General features: G+C 36.0%; 1 pseudogene; it reads left to right on the top strand.

Annotated features, from left to right (window-relative positions):
• The first annotated feature begins 2472 nt into the window (after positions 1-2472).
• On the top strand, positions 2473-5138 carry LOC25493512 (probable receptor-like protein kinase At5g24010; annotated as a pseudogene).
• The last annotated feature ends 17890 nt before the right edge of the window (positions 5139-23028 follow it).

Genomic DNA, 23028 nt, shown 5'->3' with positions numbered 1-23028 from the left:
TCATAGACATTTCCCTTCCAAATAGGATCACTGATATTGAACCTGTTTTGTGTTTCTTTATTTGAGTCATTTTGTTGTGGCATTTCAGGCTCTTCCTCATTACTATCGATATCAAGAATTTGTTCATTATGGTTTTGATTTGAAAATTTTCTTTTGGTGCACCAATGTTAGTCTCAGAATTTTGTGACAACACTACATCACTTAAAGTAATAATATTTTCAAAAAAAGAATCTTCCTTCAAGTCCCCCCTTGAAGATGAATGTTATCAAAAAAGGATTGATTCTCAACAAAAGTAACATCCATGGTTACAAAAACTTTTTTTGTTTTTGGGTGAAAACACTTATACCCTTTTGAGTTGGAGAGTAACCAATAAAAACACATTTGATTGCTCGTGGCTCGAGTTTGCCGATATGTTTATGTTCATGAACAAAAGCAGTGCAACCAAAAACTTTTACTGGTAATTCGGCAGACACACGTGTTAGAGGAAAATATTTTTTGAAAATATCAAGAGGGGTTTTGAAATCTAAAACTTTAGACGGCATACGATTAATTAAATATGAAGCAGTCAAAATAGCATCACCCCACAAATATTTTGGAACCTTGTTAGCAAGGAGTAAAGCTCTTGCAACCTTTAGAAGGTGCCTATTTTTTCTCTCTGCGATTCCATTTTGTTGGGGTGTATTAACACAAGAACTTTGATGAATAACTCCATTTTCATGGAAAAAATCGGACAAAACCATATTAAAATATTCTGTACCATTGTCACTTCTGAAGACTTGAACATTTGTTTGATATTGGATCTGCACCATTTTATAGAAGTTTTTAACAGTTTGTCCAACATCTGATTTTTCTTTTAACAAATAAACCCAACAAATTCTGGTATGATCATCGATAAAAGTTATAAACCATTTTTATTTGACAAAGTGCTTATTTTATTAGGACCCGACTTCAAGGATCAACCTCAACAAATAAGTACATGCTTTGAATCTAGCTTTGTTCTTTCTAATAATGATGACATTATGTTATGGCATTTAAGGCTAGGACATCCTAGTTTTTCGTATTTGAAACACTTGTTCCCAAAATTATTTTCTAAGAAGGATCCTACTTTATTTCACTGTGAAACTTGTGAATTTGCTAAACATCATCGTTCATCTTTTTCTACACAACCATATAAACATTCAAAGCCATTGCAGGGAAAGGTTCTGTCATTCTGTCACCTTTGTTAACCTTGAAAAATGTCTTACATGTTCCTAAATTGTCATATAATCTATTATCAGTTACCAAGTTAACAGAGGACACAAACTGTCAAGCTAACTTTTTTCATTCTCATTGTATATTTAAGGATTTGAACACGGGAAAGATGATTGGCAGTGCTAAAAAGAGTGGAGGACTCTACTACCTTGACAATTATTAAGACCAGCCAATAACACAAATACTCGGTCATTCTCTTGTCTCTTGAGAAACAAAACACTGTCTTCAGTGCACCTCCAATTATCATCATAGCATAAATCTAATTCCTGCCATAACACCATTAACTCATTATAATAAGTGGTCACATCCCTGTCACTCTGTTTGGCTTGCCACAATTGTGATTTGAGATAAAAAATTCGAGAAGAATTCTGAATATCAGAATATGTGGCTTTGACAGCATCCCAAACATTCTTTGCGGTTGGCAAGAACATATAGGGCTTCTTAATTGTTGACTCCATAGTGCTCAGCAGCCAAGCAATAATTGTTGAATTCTCAGACTTCCAAAATCTGTAATTCGGATCTGTTGTTGAAGGCATTTGGATTTCCCCTGTGATGAAGCCAAGTTTTCCCTTACCGTCTAGTATTAGTCTTACGGTTTGGGACCACTCCATATAATTTTTTCCATCAAGGCGCTGAACTTCAAACTTGAGGGTATTAGAATAACCATCATTGTTGCCATAAGGACCGCCGCCGCCAAAACTGCCACCGCCAGGGCCGCCACCTCCACCATAACCACCGCTGCCAGTAGTGGTGCTGCCGTTGTTGTTGGTGACAATCGGTATGGGGCCGCTACCATTGTTTACCGTTTCTGATTCTTGAGTTGGACCGCCACTACTTGTGGTGGTCATAAAAGCTGTTTTCAGCGTCATGTCAGGAATGGTTGTTGTCGTCTTCCATGGATTGTGATGAGCCATTAGAGAGACGAAAAAAATTGCGATTTTGAGGGATCGCAAAAGATTAAGACTTGCAGTTAACTATTTGCAAGCTGCTAACCCTAATCGAACCATAAGACACTTGATACCATATTGAAAAACATATAAGAAATCATATAAGAGATTAGAGGAATGATTCTTTCTTATTTTATTTATGCAGTCCAAGACTGTTTATATATAAAAAGGAATTACAATAAACATAATGACAAATAATGTCTTATCATGACTAATAATGGCATAATATATTCTAATAATGACCAATAATATCATTTGACTTTTCTACACAAACACAATTATCAACTCTCTCTCCAATGGCAGTTCAACACACTATCATTTTACTTGCTTTTCTTCTTCAATTCGCATCATTACAATTTCCCTCACTCGGATACGATCACCAAGACACATACTTCATCAATTGCGGATCAGATATTGACGTGAATGAAAATAACAACCTTTATATTGGTGAATCAAACCCTACTTACCCAAAAACAAGTTTCAGAAAAAGCTCCAAAGTAACAAGTCAATCACCAGTGTTTTCACCTCTCTACCAAACAGCAAGGATATTCCATTCCGAGTCTTCCTATGAATTTTCTACCATACCAAACAACACCTACATGGTATGTTTCCATTTCTTTTCATTCTCTTCACCAACTAACCTTTCCTCTGCAAAATTCAATGTTTCAGTCCCTGGTTTCATTCTGTTACAAAATTTCAACTCTGAAAACACCACCAACTCTTCTTTAGTAAAAGAGTATTACGTTAAAATCATCAGAAAAAGATTCACAATCACTTTCACACCTCAAACATCTTCATTTGCGTTTTTTAATGCATTTGAACTCTTTATTCTCCCTCTTCATTTAATACCCAATTCAATAGCTCGTTTCAATTACATTGATTCTGCCATTCGAAACTTAACTACTTATAGTAATGATTTCCTCTCTCAATCGTTGGAAACCATCCTTGGTCTTAATGTTGGTAGCGGAACTGTCGATAGAAAAACCGATACTTTATCGAGAGAATGGTTACCAGATGACAGTTATATAACTAATCCACAAAACGCTAAGAATGGTTCCTTTGCAGATGAAATTAAACGCACTGCAAATAATACATATGAAGGTCCAAATTCAAATATATATATTGCTCCGGACGCTGTTTATGAAACTGCCAAAGAGAGCAAAAGCGGTTCTAAAGGTTTAAACATAAGTTGGAGTGTTCCTGTTGAAAAGAGTATTGATCATTTCCTTAGGCTTCATTTCTGTGACATTTTTAATGTCGACAGAGTGGTCTTGCAAATTTCATTCTCTACATTTATGACCAACTTGTTACGAATATAAATGATGACGAGTTATTGTCGTCCATGTTGCATGATCCTTATTATTATGATTTTGTGATTCGTTCCGATGGCTCAGGACTATTGAATGTTACCGTAGTACCTGATACGTCAGTTGAGGTTGCTAAACCGAAGGCATTTTTAAACGGGATAGAACTAATGACAATGATTAAATCGTCCAGTCCAATTCCCTTAGATGGTTTGGATTTGAGAAAGATTAATCTTCCTGTGGTGGTGGGTTCGGTGGTTGGAGGTTTAGTTTTCGTTTCGGTTGTGGTGGTTGTGTTTCTTGTGGTTGGAGTTTCGATTTGTTGCCGATTCCAACTGCTGCAGGAGAGATTTCTCATAGCAAATTAACTTATGGAAAAACAACTCAAGGCTCACCTTTACCTAACATAAACCTTGGCATGAAAATCTCCTTGCTTGACCTTCAAATCGCCACCGAGAATTTTGATACAAAGAGGATTATTGGAAAGGGTGGTTTTGGAAATGTTTATAAGGGAGTTCTCAAGAATGGAATGAATGTGGCAGTGAAAAGAAGTGTGCCGGGTTCAGGTCAAGGACAACATGAATTTCAAACTGAGATAATGGTTCTGTCCAAGATTCGTCACAAACACCTTGTTTCCTTAATAGGGTATTGTGATGAAAGGTGTGAGATGATACTTGTTTATGAGTACATGGAAAATGGTACACTTAGGGAGAATTTATACAATACAAATTTGCCTTGTTTGACTTGGAAGCAAAGGCTTGAGATTTGCATTGGTGCTGCTAGAGGTCTTCATTACCTTCACAAAGGAGTAGCTGGTGGAATAATTCACCGTGACGTGAAATCCACTAATATATTGCTTGATGAGAATCTTGTAGCTAAAGTTGCTGATTTTGGTCTTTCAAGGACAGGTCCTCTTGATGAACATTCTTATGTCAGCACACGTGTTAAAGGGACTTTTGGGTATCTTGATCCTGATTACTTTAGAGCACAACAGCTTACAGAAAAATCTGATGTTTATTCTTTTGGGGTGGTTCTACTTGAGGTGTTGTGCGCAAGACCAGCCATCGAATTGTCTTGTCCAAGTGAGCAAATAAATTTGGCTGAGTGGGGATTGTTTTGCAAAAACAAAGGGATACTTGAAGAGATCGTTGATCCTTCCATCAAGGCGCAAATTAATCAAAACTCACTAAGAATATTTAACGAGACTGTGGAAAAATGCTTACATGATTATGGTTGTGACAGGCCAACAATGGTTGATGTGTTGTGGGACTTGGAATATGCTTTGCAGCTGCAGAGAGAACCACACAGGGATAGTTCTAGCAGTGCTTTTGCGTCACTTCAATTGCCTAATGTTCAGCGTTTACCTTCTCTGTCTGCACTGACTGAAGTGGATGGCACGTCTACTGGGAGGGTTGATGAATCTGAAAGTGCAGCGCTGATGATGCTAGACAGAATTTCATGCGATGCAAATCAAGGTACAACAATCAACACGCAAGTGTCTCCATGAGCTGTTTTTTCAATACCTCATTTCTCTGTTTTGTCCTTGTTTCCTTGTATTCCCCCCATTAGTTATGGTTCTTGGTCTATTCTCAATTGTAAGATTAATGGAATAAAACAATAATGATTTGAGTGGTTATATACAGTGTGTTTAAATAAGCATGTTAAGTTGTAACTTGCGTGATTATACCAGTAGTCTATAAAGCCTAAACTAAAAAAAGTTGTAATCAAATGCACGAGCTATTAATTTTTTGTATAATTAGCTCCTTCTGTTACGCCACCGTTAGTTATTGCTAACAACACGTATTATATAAACAAGTCCCTAAGGCCTAAACTAATATAAACACAAAGAAACAATATCTCTTACAAAACAAAATGCAGGTATTCCATCCGAACCGCAAACAAACAGATGTAGGTAGTTCATCAAATGCACAAAATACAATAGTTCCAGATTATTACAAAGCAATTACATGTAATAATATATCAGGAGCACAAAATACAATAGTTCCAAGTATTGATAGATTGTTGATCTACGCAGTGGATCAAGTCACAAGCATCTTACGATTTAGATTAGAAAATTGAAGGCATTGGTTCAATTAAGAAGAAATGAATAAAATGGAACTGAATGTTTTACTTTACCTTTTCATAAGCAACACAGAGCTTCCTATCTGAATCTCTTAAGCAAACAGGAGAATTCCTTGCCTGCAAGAAATTAGGGGGAGGGGATAGATTAGGGGTTTACGATGCAGTAGAGATTAGGAATTTGAGGTAATTTTAGGATCTATTTTTTTGTTGTTGTAAATATTAAAACTTCCTTGTCACTGTGTTTGGGTGTTGAAGGAAACAGAGAAGAAGATAAATACAAGTATACTTTTGGTGCTTTATTGTTTATCAAATTTGTGTTTCGGTCTTTTTCTGTTATTTTTAACATTTTTTTTTATTTTTTATCTTTTTGAAAAGATTTACGTTTGTCTTTTATTATCCAAACCTTAGAGAAAGTTGAAAATTAATTTTAACAGCAATTCATTCTCTTTCAAGTTTCAAAACATCGCAGCAAAATCTTCTTCAAAGTAAAAATTAAACTATATTTTGTGACATCAATAATATAACATTTTTATAATCACTGTGAACATACTTTAGTTAGAATGAACATTGCATTTTAATTTGTTAGGATAAGAGTTCGAACCTTAAATTCATCCTAACAAATTTTTAAATATAATTTTAGCCACTAATATACCTTAAAAAAAAGATATTCTTATAAGCAAATTTATTTAAACGTATAATTAAAAAAAATGAAAAATCAACACAGAACTCCTTACCCTTTATATATTGTCATAGATAACAAAATATAAAGGATATATATTATTTTAGGTGAATTTGTTCTTCAATTTTTACTCTTCATTTAAACTCATTTCTAAATATAAATTAAGAAGGAATAATCCACAGAAGTAAGAACAATTAATAACAATAGCAAAAAAAATGGATACCATTAAAAAAAACCTTATTTTTACCTTATATAAAAAATATTGTACGTATTTTATTTTAACAATATATCCTCAAATTTTACTTTTCTCTTAATTATTTTTTATGATTTCAACGTAGTGCTCGTTTTGACGCCAATTCTTTGGATAATTTAGATAGGGACAAAAGAAATATCAAAATTAATTTACAGTTTTTTGAATAAATACGAAAATAAATTAAAAAAAACAGACTTGACAAGTTATCCTTCTATTTTTATTTTTTTTAATTTTTTATACTTTACTCTGATTAAGTATTCTAAATATTATCATTGTGTTTCTTTATAATTTTAACAAAAAACTAATTTTCAAAAATTATAAAATTAGAGAAAATGAAAGAGTTTTTCTACTTGCACCCTAGTTAATCATGGTTGCACCCCAAAATGACAAGATTACCCTTTCATAAAATTTGATTTTCAAAAAGCCTATTCCTTCTTTTTTGGTTACACCCCAAAACCCTTCTTCCAAAACCATAATTCTCCAATCGATCGATTGTGTTCTGCGAAGATTTTCAAAACCATACTTTCTCACGTCCATTCATGATTTCAAAGAAAATTCGAAACAAATCAGGTTAGCAAGTGTTGTTCTTCAATCGATTGTGTTTTTCTTGTTATGGGTTCTCAGTTCTGATTTTGTGTTTTTCTTATTCTGCGATTCACAGTTCTGCGATTTTGTAAACTCAGTTTAAGTAGGTTCATGTAAACTCAGTTTAAGTATGTTCATGTAAACTCAATTTAAGTAGGTTCATGTTAACTCAATTTAAGTAGGTTCATGTAAACTGAATTTAAGTTAACCTTGCCAATGTAAATTAAAACCGTAATCGGCATCAGTGCAGTTGAAGGAAAAAAATTGAAACTAGTAAATAGAAGAAGAAATTCACTTACTTATATCCAATTGAGTATGGATGAAAAATATTTTGATTCACTCTTTAATTTTCTTGAAGATTGATATTGAACATCAAATTGTTTGATCGATCGCTTTGTGGAGTGAAAGAGGGTGAAACTCACTGACAATGAATAAAATTAGGGTTTTAAGAAAATTTATATAAAAGGGTAATTTTGGTATTGTAATTTTTTTTAAGAAAATTTGGGTGTAACCAGAAAAACATGGGGTGTAAATAGAGAAACTCAAAATGAAATTGGTATTTATATAATAAATAAAATAGTATGAAATAAATATCAATAAAATAATTGGAGCGTTATGATTTTTATTATATTTTGTAATAAAAACTGGAAAATAAAGAAAGAGTTTTTCTAAGTTTAAAATGGTAACTATGACTTGAAACTTGTGAATTTCATATTAAATATGTAGCTTTTTAATAAATAAGTGTTGTTTTTCAATGAAAAATTACTAAGTTTAGATGTCTTAGCATGTGCAATGTTGCGCATGTTAGACAAATCCAAAAAGAAATGATAACTATTTAATAAAAAAAGATAATGATACCACTTAGAATCTTCCATTCCCTTACAATAACGCCCGACAAATCATATAACTTTGGACCTCATGATATTTGTTAGGCTTAAATATGTATTTCATCCTTGCAATTAAGGGTCGTTTAAAAATTGGTCAATGTAATCGTTAATTCTTGCAAATTAGCCTTGCATTCTTTAATCATTTAAAATTTCGTCCTTTGACCCAGTTAATGACTGCCACATCATTAATTTGATGATACGGCATCGTTGATTAGCAAAACGACATGGGAATAGACAAATTTACCCCTCCTTTGTATTCTTCAAAACGTGAAACCCTCCTCTTCTCTTCTCTTCTCTGCAACTGATTCTCTTCTTCTTCATACTCTTCCATTCTTTTCATATTTCTTAATTGAAGCAAACTCATTCGGTATCACTTCTCCACCCGAAGAATCCGTCGCTAATTCAAATCCTTCTTTCACCGACGGCGTTGCCACCAAAGATATTCACATCGATCCTTTCACCTGGGTTTAGCTTCTTGTTAATTACGTCATGTGTGTTCTTCTCTGCTAGGAATTCAATTTCTTGTTGGGGTTCTGAAATTGAGAATGGGTATATTGCTGAATGGGTTTAGCTTGTCGAGATATTGCTGAATGGGTATATTGTTGAATCAGAGTTTGTGTGTTTTCATTGGTGACAACGATCTCCACCACTGTTTTGCTGCTGTTTGTAGAGATAAAAACAAGATGAATATGACTTCTTCATTGTAGAGATGGAAGCAAGAGAGTAATTAGTGTTGTATCATATGTTTTGTTTTTACTAGGTTTCTTCAAAAACTAGCTTCTGGGTAGCATTCAACTGTGAATTGTTTATTCTCTCTACAGAACAAGTTTTATATGTTTACTTGATTTGAATTGTTATGGGTATTGAAAAAAAAAAATTGGTTGCTGAATCTATGTTAATCATGTTTTAATGCAATTTTTGTCAAAAAAAAAAAAAATGTTTTAATGCAATTTTTTGATTTTAATGTAATGAGCATGTTCAATCGAAGGTTTTACTAGTTTGAGGGTCACCTTGGTTTTCTTGAGTAAGAGTAACAACACCTTCAACAATGGTTGATGTTTTTGCTGCTGTTAAGGTGGTTGTTGATGATAAGAGGAAGGAGAGAAAGAGATGAAGGTGAAGGAAGAAGAGGGTATTTTTGTTCAATTACATGTCATTTTGCTAATTTGATGACGTGACAGCGATTAATTAGATTAAGGGACGAAATTTTAAATGATTAAAGAATGCAAGACTAATTTTCAAGAATTAGCGAATACGACCAATTTTTAAACAACGTCTAATCACAAAATGAAATAGCTTATTTTTTAATACTCCAGGAGAGATATTTGGACTCTAGCGCCTTTTCATTTTGGCTGCACTATAAGCAAGCAGCTTCTCAGTTCATTAACCGCAGCCTTTGTATAAATAAATAAACTACTATTACTATAACAAGTGCGTCTAAGTTGGCTCCAGCTACGGTAGGCGATCTTAATAGGTCTTCTACCATAAGAGACTACAATTTTTTTTTTGTTGGTTTGTAAATTGGTTGTGAATTATTGAATTTAGAAAGAACATTTTGAATGGTACAGATTTCTTGGCAGGTTGACCTATTAGGATAGTATATTTTAATCTTTAAAGTTGATCTTTAATAACTCAAATGATTTTGCAAACAATTTACGTAAATGGTGTTATTGTCAATTTAAGTAAATGATTTTGTTGTGCATATTTTTGCCTATTGAATTTTTGGATGGGGATGTTTATCAAAGGGTTAGTTAATTTGACTAATTGGGGCATGATTTTGTATTATAATTAAATTTTGGGTTAATAGTGTTTTTCACCTCTGTAATATACGTCATTTTCGGTTTTCGTCCTTATAAAATTTTCGGTTTGATTTGCACCATCGTAAAAATTTTATTTTTCTGAAAACACCCTTGCCATTCAAAAACCAAAATTTCTTGAAAAAAAAATTCTGAAAATTGTCTATTAGGGGTGTTGTCGCGTCATTTTTTGGAGATCAAGGCTATTTGATTAGCTTTTGACTCACTAATTATTTCACGACTGAACATTTAATTTTATTAAGAAAAGGGGAAAAAAGTTCAAACTACCCCTATTTGAAAAGATTTAGGGTTCGGGGGTTAGTTACATAAAGGGAAGGTATTAGCACCCTCTATGTCCGTAGTACTCTACGGGAACCTCTTGGTTTTATTTAATTTAATGTGCTATAACTTGCTTGCTTTTGAAAAGAAGGAATTAATGTGATGAAAAGGAAAATAGAGTGAGACCTAATTTATCTACATTTTTTATTGTTTGGAAGGACATGGTCCTCTGCCTACGTACCCGTGAGGGATCAAAACCTCGTAGTTCGGGGTAGAAAACGACGTTTGGTTGGTTTTGTGTTTTTTATTAGTTTTTGAAAAAGGTTTTAAAAATAAAAGCCAAGTGGCAAATAAGAATTTGTTTGTGTTTTTTATTAAAAAAAAAAAGATAACTCGAAGTATGATTAAATTGATTGATATTTGATTAAGAAAATAAAAATAAAAAAAAAGGACGATCACTTGATTTAGGATCAAGGTTTATTATGGAAAAATGTTTTTTGTGATTTTTTGGTTATTTGCATGTTTTTGTGATTTTTGAATAAATATATAAACTAACGGAGCATAAAGAATAAAAGCGCGGCTACCCTAAGTTAGAAATATAAAATCTATGGCTATTACATAAAAAGCCTATTTACATTCTAAGGTCTGCAATAAAGTTAAAATGCTAAGAAAAATAAATAAATACGAAAAAGAATAAAAAAAAAAAGGTCCAAACACATGGTGGGGTGCAGTAGTAAGCAGGGGTGTGCAGAAAGCAGAAAAAGGAACTGGGCTTAAGGAAAACGAAACGGGTCGCGGGTCATGGGTCATGGGTTGACCCGGTTTGGGGGATATAAAAGGGTTGTAGGGTTTTTTTTTTCTTTCATTTTTCACTTTCTTTCTCTCTCTTGCTCACCGGTCTCTCTCTTCTTCTCTGTTCTCTCTCTTCTTCTCCGGTTGGAGATGGGGTGGCCGGGGGAATTCCGGCGCGGTGGCCGGCGAGCCATCGTGGCTGCGCCGCCGCGCCGGAGCTAAAAAAGCTCCCTTTTTTTATTTTTTTCCGCTCTTTCTCTTCTACTTCCCTCCCTCCGTTCACTTCTAAACCTAGATGTTCAAAAACATACACACAGAGACCTAGATCTAAAGGTAAAGAAAATACTACCTCTTTTTGTTTTTTTGTGAATCCGGTTTTGTTATGGTGCTGGCTTGCGATTCCCTTTTGTGCGTGCGTTACCGTCTGTATGCACGTCGAGTTGTGCGCGTGTGTGTTTGTGTTGCGCGCCTGTGCGTGTGTTTGTTGTGTTGCCGTGCCGTGTTGCGATGCCGTGTTGCGGTTCTGTGCGTGCTTCTCTGGTTTCTGTTGTGTGTGTGCGTTGTGCGACGCCGTCCTCTGTTTTTCTCGTGTTTTGCTGTATTTCCCGTGTTCTGTTGTTTTCTGTTGTGTGTCGTGTGCGTGGTGTGTGTGTCGTGTGTGTGGGTGTTGCGGTTTGGACCTCGTTGATGTCTGATCTACCTCTTGTGTGCGTCTCTCTGGCTTCTGTTGTGCGATTCTTGTGTGCTGTTGTTCCTGTCCTTTATTGTGTTTTGCAGGTTGCAATTTATAGTGCTGGGATTTGGGTTTAGGGTTTGTTAAAAGATGAGAAAATTCTGCACTTTGGATTGGAATGAAAGCTGGATGGAAGAACCGTGACATGCTGTTTCTTTGGATGAGGACCAATTTTTTTGGATTTTTGCAACATAAAAAATGATTATACAGACTTTGGACTTCTTGGACTTATCTAAACAAAAATTAAATAATTAACTAAATAGATAAAGACTAAACAAAATAAAAACTAAACGATTTTAAAAAAGAATAAAAGATGGAAATAAATAATTAAAGACTGAGAGAAGAGGGCCCGATTCGGAACAAAATGAGGTATTTTAAAATACCTCCCTGCCGAATTTTTTACTGAAAAATCAGGGATTGATCAGAGTCAAATGACACGTGTCAGTGGGATCTTGGGTCAAAAATTGGGGTATGACAGATGCCCCTATTTAAGTTTCTTCGTCCAGAGATTCGATGGGCCGAAGAGACTTAAATACAAAAGTACACCAATTTTGACCTAAGATGTTATGAATGCTCATGATGTGATTATGAATGCAGGACGACAAAGATGACTTGACTGAGAAATGAGAAAAGACAACGGGATACCCAAATTCTTTGAAAAAGGGATCCGACTCCACTACGGGAATACAATTTTACTGGGGAAAAGGGTTGTCTACTATCTGTAAAATAGCTGTATGAAGACAAAATGACATAGATTAGACATAATGAGGATGACACTTGCGAGAGAATGAAGAGTAAACTCAAGCGTCCGCTTGTGGACTGGTGACTTGAAGCAAAATAAAAGGTAAACTCAAGTGTCCGTTTGTGGACTGGTGACTTGAAACAATATAAAAAGTAAACTCAAGTGTCCGTTTGTGGACTGGTGACTTGATAAAGGTGAATATAGGTTGTTCGTTCGTTGGAACTGATCATTCGTTATAAAGAAGGGAAAAAAATAAACACAAGTTGTTCGTTCGTTGGAACTGATCATTCGTTATAAAGAAGGGAAAAAAATAAACACAAGTTGTTCGTTCGTTGGAACTGGTTACTTGAAATAAAAACATAAGCTGTTCGTTGGTTGGAACTGGTTACTTGGCATAAAGATAAAAGATAGACACAAGCTGTTCGTTGGTTGGACTTGGTCGCTTGAAATGAAAACATAAGCTATTCGTTGGTTGGAACTGGTTACTCGTTATAAGGTAAAGAGATAGATACAAGCTGTTCGTTGGTTGGACTTGGTCGCTTGAAACATAAGTTGTTCGTTGGTTGGAACTGGTTACTTAAAATAAAAACATAAGCTGTTCGTTGGTTGGAACTTGGTCGCTTGAAATAAAAACACAAGCTGTTCGTTGGTTGGACTTGGTCGCTTGAAATGTTTGATTGGTGACATCTCTGGAACAGCTACACTGGGGATGACGTTTCGGAATTTGGAATTGATTAGTGGCATAACTAGCACGGCTATTTCCGGGTATGACATTTTGAAATTGAAATTGAAATAGACATTGATTAGTGACATAACTAGCACGGCTTTTTCGCCGGGGATGACACTTTTGAATTTGAAATTGAAATTGACATTGATTAGTGACATAACTAGCACGGCTTTTTCGCCGGGGATGACACTTTTGAATTTGAAATTGAAATTGACATTGATTAGTGACATAACTAGCACGGCTTTTTCGCCGGGGATGACACTTTTGAATTTGAAATTGAAATTGACATTGATTAGTGACATAACTAGCACGGCTTTTTTGCCGGGGATGACACTTTTGAATTTGAAATTGAAATTGACATTGATTAGTGACATAACTAGCACGGCTTTTTCGCCGGGGATGACACTTTTGAATTTGAAGTTGAAATGGAAGACGCTCATTTGTAGAAACTTGCGGCTTGACACAATGGTAAGCTTTGACTGATGCAATTATGTGTGAATTGATGTTATGCATATGTCGTGTACGCATAAACGTATGATTATGTGAAAATATTGGTGAATGCATGATTGTATGAATGTATGGATATATGAATGTACATGACACGTGAATCGATGAACCGAGACAAGACAGGTAAGATGGGAGTCGGACCGACATTGCATTACAAACACTCGGCAACCTTCCTTGGAGATGATATTATTGTGAGCAAATCGAGCCGTTGATGGTGTAAGAACTTGGCACTAGGTAGCCACCGATGCCTCCTGGGGGGTGAGCCCATTGTTGATGAAAGAAGTCTGGAAGAAGTCGCCATTTGTAAACCGGCACAGAGTGTCCTTCCATTGGTATGCTTCAACAGTCATGCCTTTTGTTTTATTGAAAAATCCCTAATTTTGCCTGGACCGCCCTTTCGGGTTTTCAGTCCACCGGGAATATTTTTTTGTTTTGCCCCTAATTTTTGCCTGGACCGCCCTTTCGGGTTTTCAGTCCACCGGGACGCTCTCTGTTGCCTAAGTCGCCTTTTCAGGTTTTCAACTTAGCGAGCTTCTTTGTATTATTTTTTGTATTTTTTGACTGTGACAACATTTTGTTCAAAGTATAGGACCTCTCCATAGTACTTAGTCATGTTTCTTTTCCGGAGTGTAACCGTTATCGAGGCGGATGCTGATGTATACTTCACCTACTCACGAGTTCAAAGAGAATGTGTTTGTTGTTCACACTTTTCAAGAGATGTAAAAAAAAGTTTTGTATTTTGAAATTTTTTTGCTTTAAGAAGAAATTATGCAAATAGAATAAATGAGAGTTCCAAATAAATGGGCACAGGCTTAAGTTTGATGAATTGAGTGGTGATCTGCCAAGGGCATGGCTCCACGGATTTTTTTGAAAATTTTGGAAAAATGGTAAATGTGATGGGAATGGTACATTGAACACAATAATCACTATTCTCCCTAACAACTTTGAATGCCCCTGTTCCGAGTCTTTGATCTGCAGATGTTTCGAATCGGAGGTCTTTTGATAGCTGGATGCCCCAAGTGGATTGTGTCTGACTGGATGCAGTTACTTTGTCTTTTGATCCTTAACTTTTGCATAGATTGCCCCTTCGGGTTTTCAATCTATCAGGATAATCTTTTTTGTTCATGTCTCTAATTTTGCCTGGACCGCCCTTTCGGGTTTTCAGTCCACCGAGACGCTCATTTTTGCCTAAACCGCCTTTTCAGGTTTGCGACTTATCGAGCTTTCATGTTGACAGAGTATTTCTTGACTGCATCGGCATTCATAGGAAGTGCAAGTTTGTCATCATCCATAGTTGTAAAAGTCATTGCACATGAACCTTCATAGTTAGGCGTCCACTTGCTCCTTGAGTACGGTTGGAAAGATAATACCCTTTTAGGCACAGAGTCTCCTTCTTGAAATTCACGGGGACGAACCTTCTTGTTGGAAGTTTGTTTCAACCTCTTGAGATTTTAAGTTCGTTCAAGCTTGGATTTCAGCATAACTCCTATTGTTGGGACTTCGATCGTGCGGGAAACATCACCTCCCTGTTGTATACTTGAGGGAAAGAGGGGGGGGATGCCCCTGTTGAAATGTGTACTGAAGCACGATATCCGAGCAAAGCGAATGGTAGCACCTCGAACTAGTCTTTGTAAGTGGGTGCCATCTTCTGGATTATCTTCATGATTTTTGTTTGGTAGCTTTGATGGCTAGATGCCCCAGTAGGCGAGAGATCTTGTCATGAGTCTCTTCATTCATGTCTCTTTCAGCTTCGGATACAAGGAACTCAAAATTGGAAGAGAGTACATGGTAAATGTGTTCAACGGGTTTATTAATGCATGATTTATTGTTGATTTTGACAAGTAAGTATAAGTTATGATTATGCAGATATTTGAGAATGATTAAAGAAAGATTTTTTTGGTTTTTTGTATTACCATTTTCCAAGAAAAAGCACAAAATAAAAAGCAAAGTCGGGATCAAAAACGACCTTTTTATTAATGATGACAATTTCTTAAAGTAAAAAGCCCTACACCAGTTCACTTTCATCTCGGGCGGGACGAAAGGATGTTTTTTGAAAAGGTAGTAAACAAACAAACATATCACTAGAAACAAATCGAGTAGCAGGAGAAGACATAAACATCAACCCAATTGCAGTTACACACTCGGATTCAATTTCTCGAAATGCAACACATTGTCGTCGATCAGCTTCTGGACTTCAATTTCCTAGGAGAAACAGTGCTCAACGTCATGACCTTGTGCCCCTTGATGGAAGGTGCAAGAGAGATCCTGTCTCCACCTAGTCGGCAATTTCTTGGGTATTGTTGACCAATCGTCCTTCTCGGACTCCTTCTTCCAATTGTACACCCATACCAACCATCTCAGCAAAGTTCTTGGGCGTGCTTCCGACCATCTTCTTGTAGTAGAACTGATTGAGAGTTTTTAAGAAGAGCTTGGTCATTTCTTTCTCTTCTACACGCGGGCTGACTTGGGCAGCGGTATCCCTCCATCGCTGGGCATACTCCTTGAACGTTTCCTTGCTCTCTTGAGTCATAGCCTGAAGATCACTTCGGTCCGGCGCCATATCCATGTTATAACTGTATTGCTCCACAAAAGCTTCACATAGATCACGAAAAGTTTGGATTCTCGTTTTCTCTAGATTCGTGTACCATTTTGAGGCGGGACCAGCCAGACTTTCTTGAAAGTAGCAAATGAGGACCTGATCGTCTCGAGCATATGCATACATCCTTCTTACATACATTTTCAAATGTTCCTCAGGGCAGGAGTTCCCTTTATACTTCTCGAAATCGGGGATCTTGAACTTGTGAGGTATCTGGATATTCGGCACCAAACATAGATCGTAAGCGGTCTTTCCAAATTTTCCTTTCTCGCGGAGAGCTTTCATGTCTCGGCGTAGTTCATCATACTTTTCTCGTAGATCGCTTACTCCCTCGTAAGCCTCTGCATTCCTTGAATGAAAGATAGGCTCTTCAGTTTGCGGAATTGTATGCATCACAGGTGCTGAGTAGGTCATGGTGGCTGGAGTGACCCTCATGGTAGGTAGGGGTACTTGAGCCGTGTGCTGGTGAGTAGGCATCTGAGCTTCACAAGCAATAGGACGAAATACTTCACTGAGACAAATAGGGACACCCCAAGGACGACCTTCTGGCATAGAATTTGGTGGAATACTGACAGGTATCGCCCATTCAGGGGCAATAGAGACAGTTGCTTCGGCCTGAGTGCTGATAGGAGGAGGAGGTGGTGGTTGATTATGTGCAGCCGTCAATGCTTTCATCAATTCAGTCATTTCATCCATCTTAGTTCGCATGACTGCCACTTCCTCATGAAGCAGTTGATTTTCTTGTTCGAGAAACTCCATCTTTTCCTCATGATTGTTCGAGTGTTGTAAATGCGAGTGGGTTCCAGACGACGATGCCATGACTCTTTTGAGATGGACTGACCTTTAGTAGAAAAGACACAGTGTAAGACTCTGACTTGAAACTATGAATGCAAATGATGCATGCTTATGCAAAAACAGACACGTTTCTTTTTTGAAGGACTTGTCAAAGTAATTGTAAACTTGATAAGGAACATTGTTTTATTTGAAAATTGTGAAGATGTTGCAATTGGTTCCCTTTTCAAAAGTAAGAACGAAACCAAGGAAAAAGTTCTTAACAAAAGCTAAAGCCTTTTTTGAAGTTTTGGGTTTCTTGGTGTTCCTTCTTACAAGGACCATATCTTTGATGTTTACGAAAACTTATCTAAGTCCTTCGACATTTTGATGAAAAAAAAGTTTTTTTATGGATGAATGCATGTATGCATGGTCATGCATGGTGAGGTTAAGTCCACAATGTTGGAGCTTAGGGTAACAATGCCATTTGGTAAGGACTATGGTTTCATTTGTACCTGTATCACGGGTTCTACCAAGTTCCCAAAGTCATTAACCACTTCCGAATATTATCGGGTTACAAGACTACTCTTGATCCAATAAGATTCGTATGAAAGTTTCGTTTGAGTGTAGTATCGCGTATCAACTAATTCAAGACTACTCTTGATTAGCCACCGCACTACGTCCTAAAAGGCCAAGATGGGTTTAAGGTAACTAAAGGTCCTCAACTTCGACGGTCACCTGAAAATACGATGCCAACACGACTACTCATGTCAACATAAAATTACTTCCAAGATCCCTCCATTGAGTGGGGTTGTACCACATGAACCCAAACACGAGACTTGACTCTCGGAAAGGCACTTTGGTTATACCACCGTCCTATCTTATGTTTCTCTCAAGCCCGGGTGTAGGACTTATCTCACCACTCATGTTTAAGAGAAAAGAGGAGAAAGAAAAGAGAAGATATGTACAACTATTTCCATCTTTTTGTTTTTTTGTTTTTTTTTGTTTTAAGCAAGTTATAGCATAGAGAATTAAATAAGGCCAAGTTAGGCTCAACCCTCTTTAGGGGGGTGTCCCCAGTGAAGTCGCCATTTCTGTCGCGTCATTTTTTGGAGATCAAGGCTATTTGATTAGCTTTTGACTCACTAATTATTTCACGACTGAACATTTAATTTTATTAAGAAAAGGGGAAAAAAGTTCAAACTACCCCTATTTGAAAAGATTTAGGGTTCGGGGGTTAGTTACATAAAGGGAAGGTATTAGCACCCTCTATGTCCGTAGTACTCTACGGGAACCTCTTGGTTTTATTTAATTTAATGTGCTATAACTTGCTTGCTTTTGAAAAGAAGGAATTAATGTGATGAAAAGGAAAATAGAGTGAGACCTAATTTATCTACATTTTTTATTGTTTGGAAGGACATGGTCCTCTGCCTACGTACCCGTGAGGGATCAAAACCTCGTAGTTCGGGGTAGAAAACGACGTTTGGTTGGTTTTGTGTTTTTATTAGTTTTTGAAAAAGGTTTTAAAAATAAAAGCCAAGTGGCAAATAAGAATTTGTTTGTGTTTTTTATTTAAAAAAAAAAAGATAACTCGAAGTATGATTAAATTGATTGATATTTGATTAAGAAAATAAAAATAAAAAAAAAGGACGATCACTTGATTTAGGATCAAGGTTTATTATGGAAAAATGTTTTTTGTGATTTTTTGGTTATTTGCATGTTTTTGTGATTTTTGAATAAATATATAAACTAACGGAGCATAAAGAATAAAAGCGCGGCTACCCTAAGTTAGAAATATAAAATCTATGGCTATTACATAAAAAGCCTATTTACATTCTAAGGTCTGCAATAAAGTTAAAATGCTAAGAAAAATAAATAAATACGAAAAAAAATAAAAAAAAAAAGGTCCAAACACATGGTGGGGTGCAGTAGTAAGCAGGGGTGTGCAGAAAGCAGAAAAAGGAACTGGGCTTAAGGAAAACGAAACGGGTCGCGGGTCATGGGTCATGGGTTGACCCGGTTTGGGGGATATAAAAGGGTTGTAGGGTTTTTTTTTCTTTCATTTTTCACTTTCTTTCTCTCTCTTGCTCACCGGTCTCTCTCTTCTTCTCTGTTCTCTCTCTTCTTCTCCGGTTGGAGATGGGGTGGCCGGGGGAATTCCGGCGCGGTGGCCGGCGAGCCATCGCGGCTGCGCCGCCGCGCCGGAGCTAAAAAAGCTCCCTTTTTTTATTTTTTTCCGCTCTTTCTCTTCTACTTCCCTCCCTCCGTTCACTTCTAAACCTAGATGTTCAAAAACATACACACAGAGACCTAGATCTAAAGGTAAAGAAAATACTACCTCTTTTTGTTTTTTTGTGAATCCGGTTTTGTTATGGTGCTGGCTTGCGATTCCCTTTTGTGCGTGCGTTACCGTCTGTATGCACGTCGAGTTGTGCGCGTGTGTGTTTGTGTTGCGCGCCTGTGCGTGTGTTTGTTGTGTTGCCGTGCCGTGTTGCGATGCCGTGTTGCGGTTCTGTGCGTGCTTCTCTGGTTTCTGTTGTGTGTGTGCGTTGTGCGACGCCGTCCTCTGTTTTTCTCGTGTTTTGCTGTATTTCCCGTGTTCTGTTGTTTTCTGTTGTGTGTCGTGTGCGTGGTGTGTGTGTCGTGTGTGTGGGTGTTGCGGTTTGGACCTCGTTGATGTCTGATCTACCTCTTGTGCGCGTCTCTCTGGCTTCTGTTGTGCGATTCTTGTGTGCTGTTGTTCCTGTCCTTTATTGTGTTTTGCAGGTTGCAATTTATAGTGCTGGGATTTGGGTTTAGGGTTTGTTAAAAGATGAGAAAATTCTGCACTTTGGATTGGAATGAAAGCTGGATGGAAGAACCGTGACATGCTGTTTCTTTGGATGAGGACCAATTTTTTTGGATTTTTGCAACATAAAAAATGATTATACAGACTTTGGACTTCTTGGACTTATCTAAACAAAAATTAAATAATTAACTAAATAGATAAAGACTAAACAAAATAAAAACTAAACGATTTTAAAAAAGAATAAAAGATGGAAATAAATAATTAAAGACTGAGAGAAGAGGGCCCGATTCGGAACAAAATGAGGTATTTTAAAATACCTCCCTGCCGAATTTTTTACTGAAAAATCAGGGATTGATCAGAGTCAAATGACACGTGTCAGTGGGATCTTGGGTCAAAAATTGGGGTATGACAGGTGTTTTCTGGAAAATAAAAATTTTACGAGGGTACAAATCAAACTGAAAATTTTATAGGGGCAAAAACCAAAAATTGCATATATTACAGGGGTGAAAAACACTATTAACCCTTAAATTTTTAATGCAAAAGACAATAATAGAAAACATATGAATATTTGAATTAAATAGGATTACGGCTAACAACATAATACTCCCTCCGTTCCCTCAAATAACATAATACTCACTCTGTCCCTAATTCTAAGCACCCATTGAGAAAAAAATTGTTTCTAAATACACCCTACGGTCATTATTATAAGCAAAAATCAACATTTTAGATTTATTCATTAAATGATGTATGTGATCTATAATAAAGATTATATACATCATTTAATAAATGAATCTAAAATGTTAATTTTTGCTTACAAATTGAAACTACCTAAAATGACCTTGGCATTTAATTTGTTAATGTAATTTATTTAATATTAATTACTGGCAGTCACAGGTAACTCATATTGTATTGAGCTACACATGCAAGTTACCACACCAACATAAAAAAAAAAAAAAAAAAAAATTGTCAAAATTAGTCTCTTACCAAACGAGACCCATGTTGATCGCCTACCTTAAACGGCGCCGTCTAAGTTAGGACTCCAAGTCCAATCCTATCAATCATGTTTTAACATATACGACAAATATCAAAAGACTATGAGTTTAGATTTCTCCAATAAATGGACTAGAAAGTCGAGAACTATTTCCACCACCAATAAAGGTTGGTAAGAGTTGATTCCTACTTTCAAAAAAGAAAATAGAGTTCATTGATATCTTTTCATTCAACAGTGCTCAACACCCACTTTTTCAATTTCCAATATTCCACGTCATTTTCTCTTTCTTATTCAACATTCATTCAACTTTTACCATCTACAATGATTTTTCATTCAACACTCTACCCCACCATCTTTTATTTCTTATTCTTATTTAATTTTATATTTTTGTTTTTATAATTACATAAAATTACAATTATCAATTATAATTAAATTAAATAAAAATAAAAATCACTTAACAATTTATTTTTTAGTGTTTTGTAAAAACAAAATTTATTTAAATAATTCATTTTTATTTTCTTAACTTAAAATGCAATACAATAAACTAAGCACACGACCCACAAATAACTTAAAATGCAAGACAACAAACTTCAAAATACAGACAAATATTTGATTGAAATTAATTCCGCAAACAGCTTTTGGCTCATTTCACTAAAAAGAAGATTAAAGCTTCAAAAGAAAAGCTAATAGAAAGATAATAATAATAGTGAAAAACTTAGTTTTTTTTTTGTCCAAATCAAATGAACCAAATCTCTATTTATAGACAAAAAAATCATGAACTTTGGTATAAAAAAAATAAAAATTTTATAATGAAATAATTGAGTTCAAATTATTAAGTTGAGATAAATCCAAACAACCAATCAAGTTCAGCCATGTGTCAAGCTTCAACATGTTGAATGGTTTGATCACCTCTTTCCTCCACCTCATCTCTCAACCAAAATTCAACACTCCCTTGCAATGGTTCAACATGTTGAGAGACGAGAGTGCCTTTCAACATACCCATTGCACTTGGTCTTATGTGAGTTCAACTCTCACCATCAACACGAGAAATTGTTAAGTATATATATAAGTGTTCTTAAATTTTAAAGTTTATTTTCATTTTTATGAGTGTTTAGAACTCAATTCACTTAAACTTTTTTTTTTTAAAAAAGCATCTTTGGTTATAAATACATACTTAAGTAGTCCAGCGGAATAAAACAGAGCAGAGAAAAGAAAGAGAGACACAAACAATTATCCTGGTTCCTTCCACAAACCGGAAGTAGTCCAGTCCCCCTTGCACTTTCAAGGAGATTTTCACTAAAAATCACACAGATTACAAATGCTCAAGCACGCAGGCGAGAGGCTTCTATTCAAACAAAGATACAGAGAAAATGTTTGACTTTGAACACTTGATATACAATCAGTGGTGTTCACAATACAATGCAATAAAGAGTCTAGACTTGAGAATTTCTAAGATGTATCAAATCAGTGCAGAAATTCAAAGTGCTTTGTAGAATCAAATTTGGCAGAGTTTTGGCGCTTTTAACTTGTATTGATTTCTCTTGCCAATCTTCACGTCTTCACTCCTTTATATAGAGGTGTGAAAGAGACGTTGAGATTTTTAGCACGTCTAAAGAGTCGTTGAGTTCCTTTGATCATCCACCAGTAATCTTTTGCCTGGTTTGGGTGTAGTCCTTTGAAGAATCAACTTCAAATTCATTCCCATCTTGAAGGAACATTTCTGCAGGCAGAGCTGTTGTCTTGTCTAGTAGCGTAGACAAAAACAGAGTAGTGGAGGTAGTGGTTGTACACTTGTACTTTGTCAACTCTGATAACGAAGGACAAATACTCAGTGCTTTTCAAATGACCGTTGATACCTCCCTTTCAATTCTTCGTTCTCTTAGACGAGGTTGAAAGAAAAACAGCTCCTTTGAATCTTCAGTTTAAATTTACTGATCACTTGTAGCTTCTGGTGATGATATAGCTTCTGATGAAATCTTGCTTCTGATGGTCTTCTGCTTCTGATGAACTTCTGCTTCTGATGACGTCATTACTTCAGAGGCACTTGTTACTTCAGAAGCACTTCTTAGCTTCAGACGCAGTTTTCTTCAGATGCTTTGGATTCCTTTGCTCTCCATTGTTCTTCCAAGACCTAGTGAAATTGATTGACTTTGCCTATGGTCCTGTACACTTGAACAATTATTAGCAATAACCAATTGATAATTTTTAATACCTTGTTATCATCAAAACTCATTAAGGTTTATTGTGAAACACATTTTGTTCCAACAATCTCCCCCTTTTTGATGGTGACAAACAATAGTATTTAAAATGTTCAATTG

The sequence above is a fragment of the Medicago truncatula genome, chromosome 4 (genome assembly GCF_003473485.1).
Source record: "Medicago truncatula cultivar Jemalong A17 chromosome 4, MtrunA17r5.0-ANR, whole genome shotgun sequence".
NCBI lineage: Eukaryota > Viridiplantae > Streptophyta > Magnoliopsida > Fabales > Fabaceae > Medicago > Medicago truncatula.
Note: the sequence above shows the minus strand (reverse complement) of the source record. Positions and strands in the feature narration are given on the sequence as shown.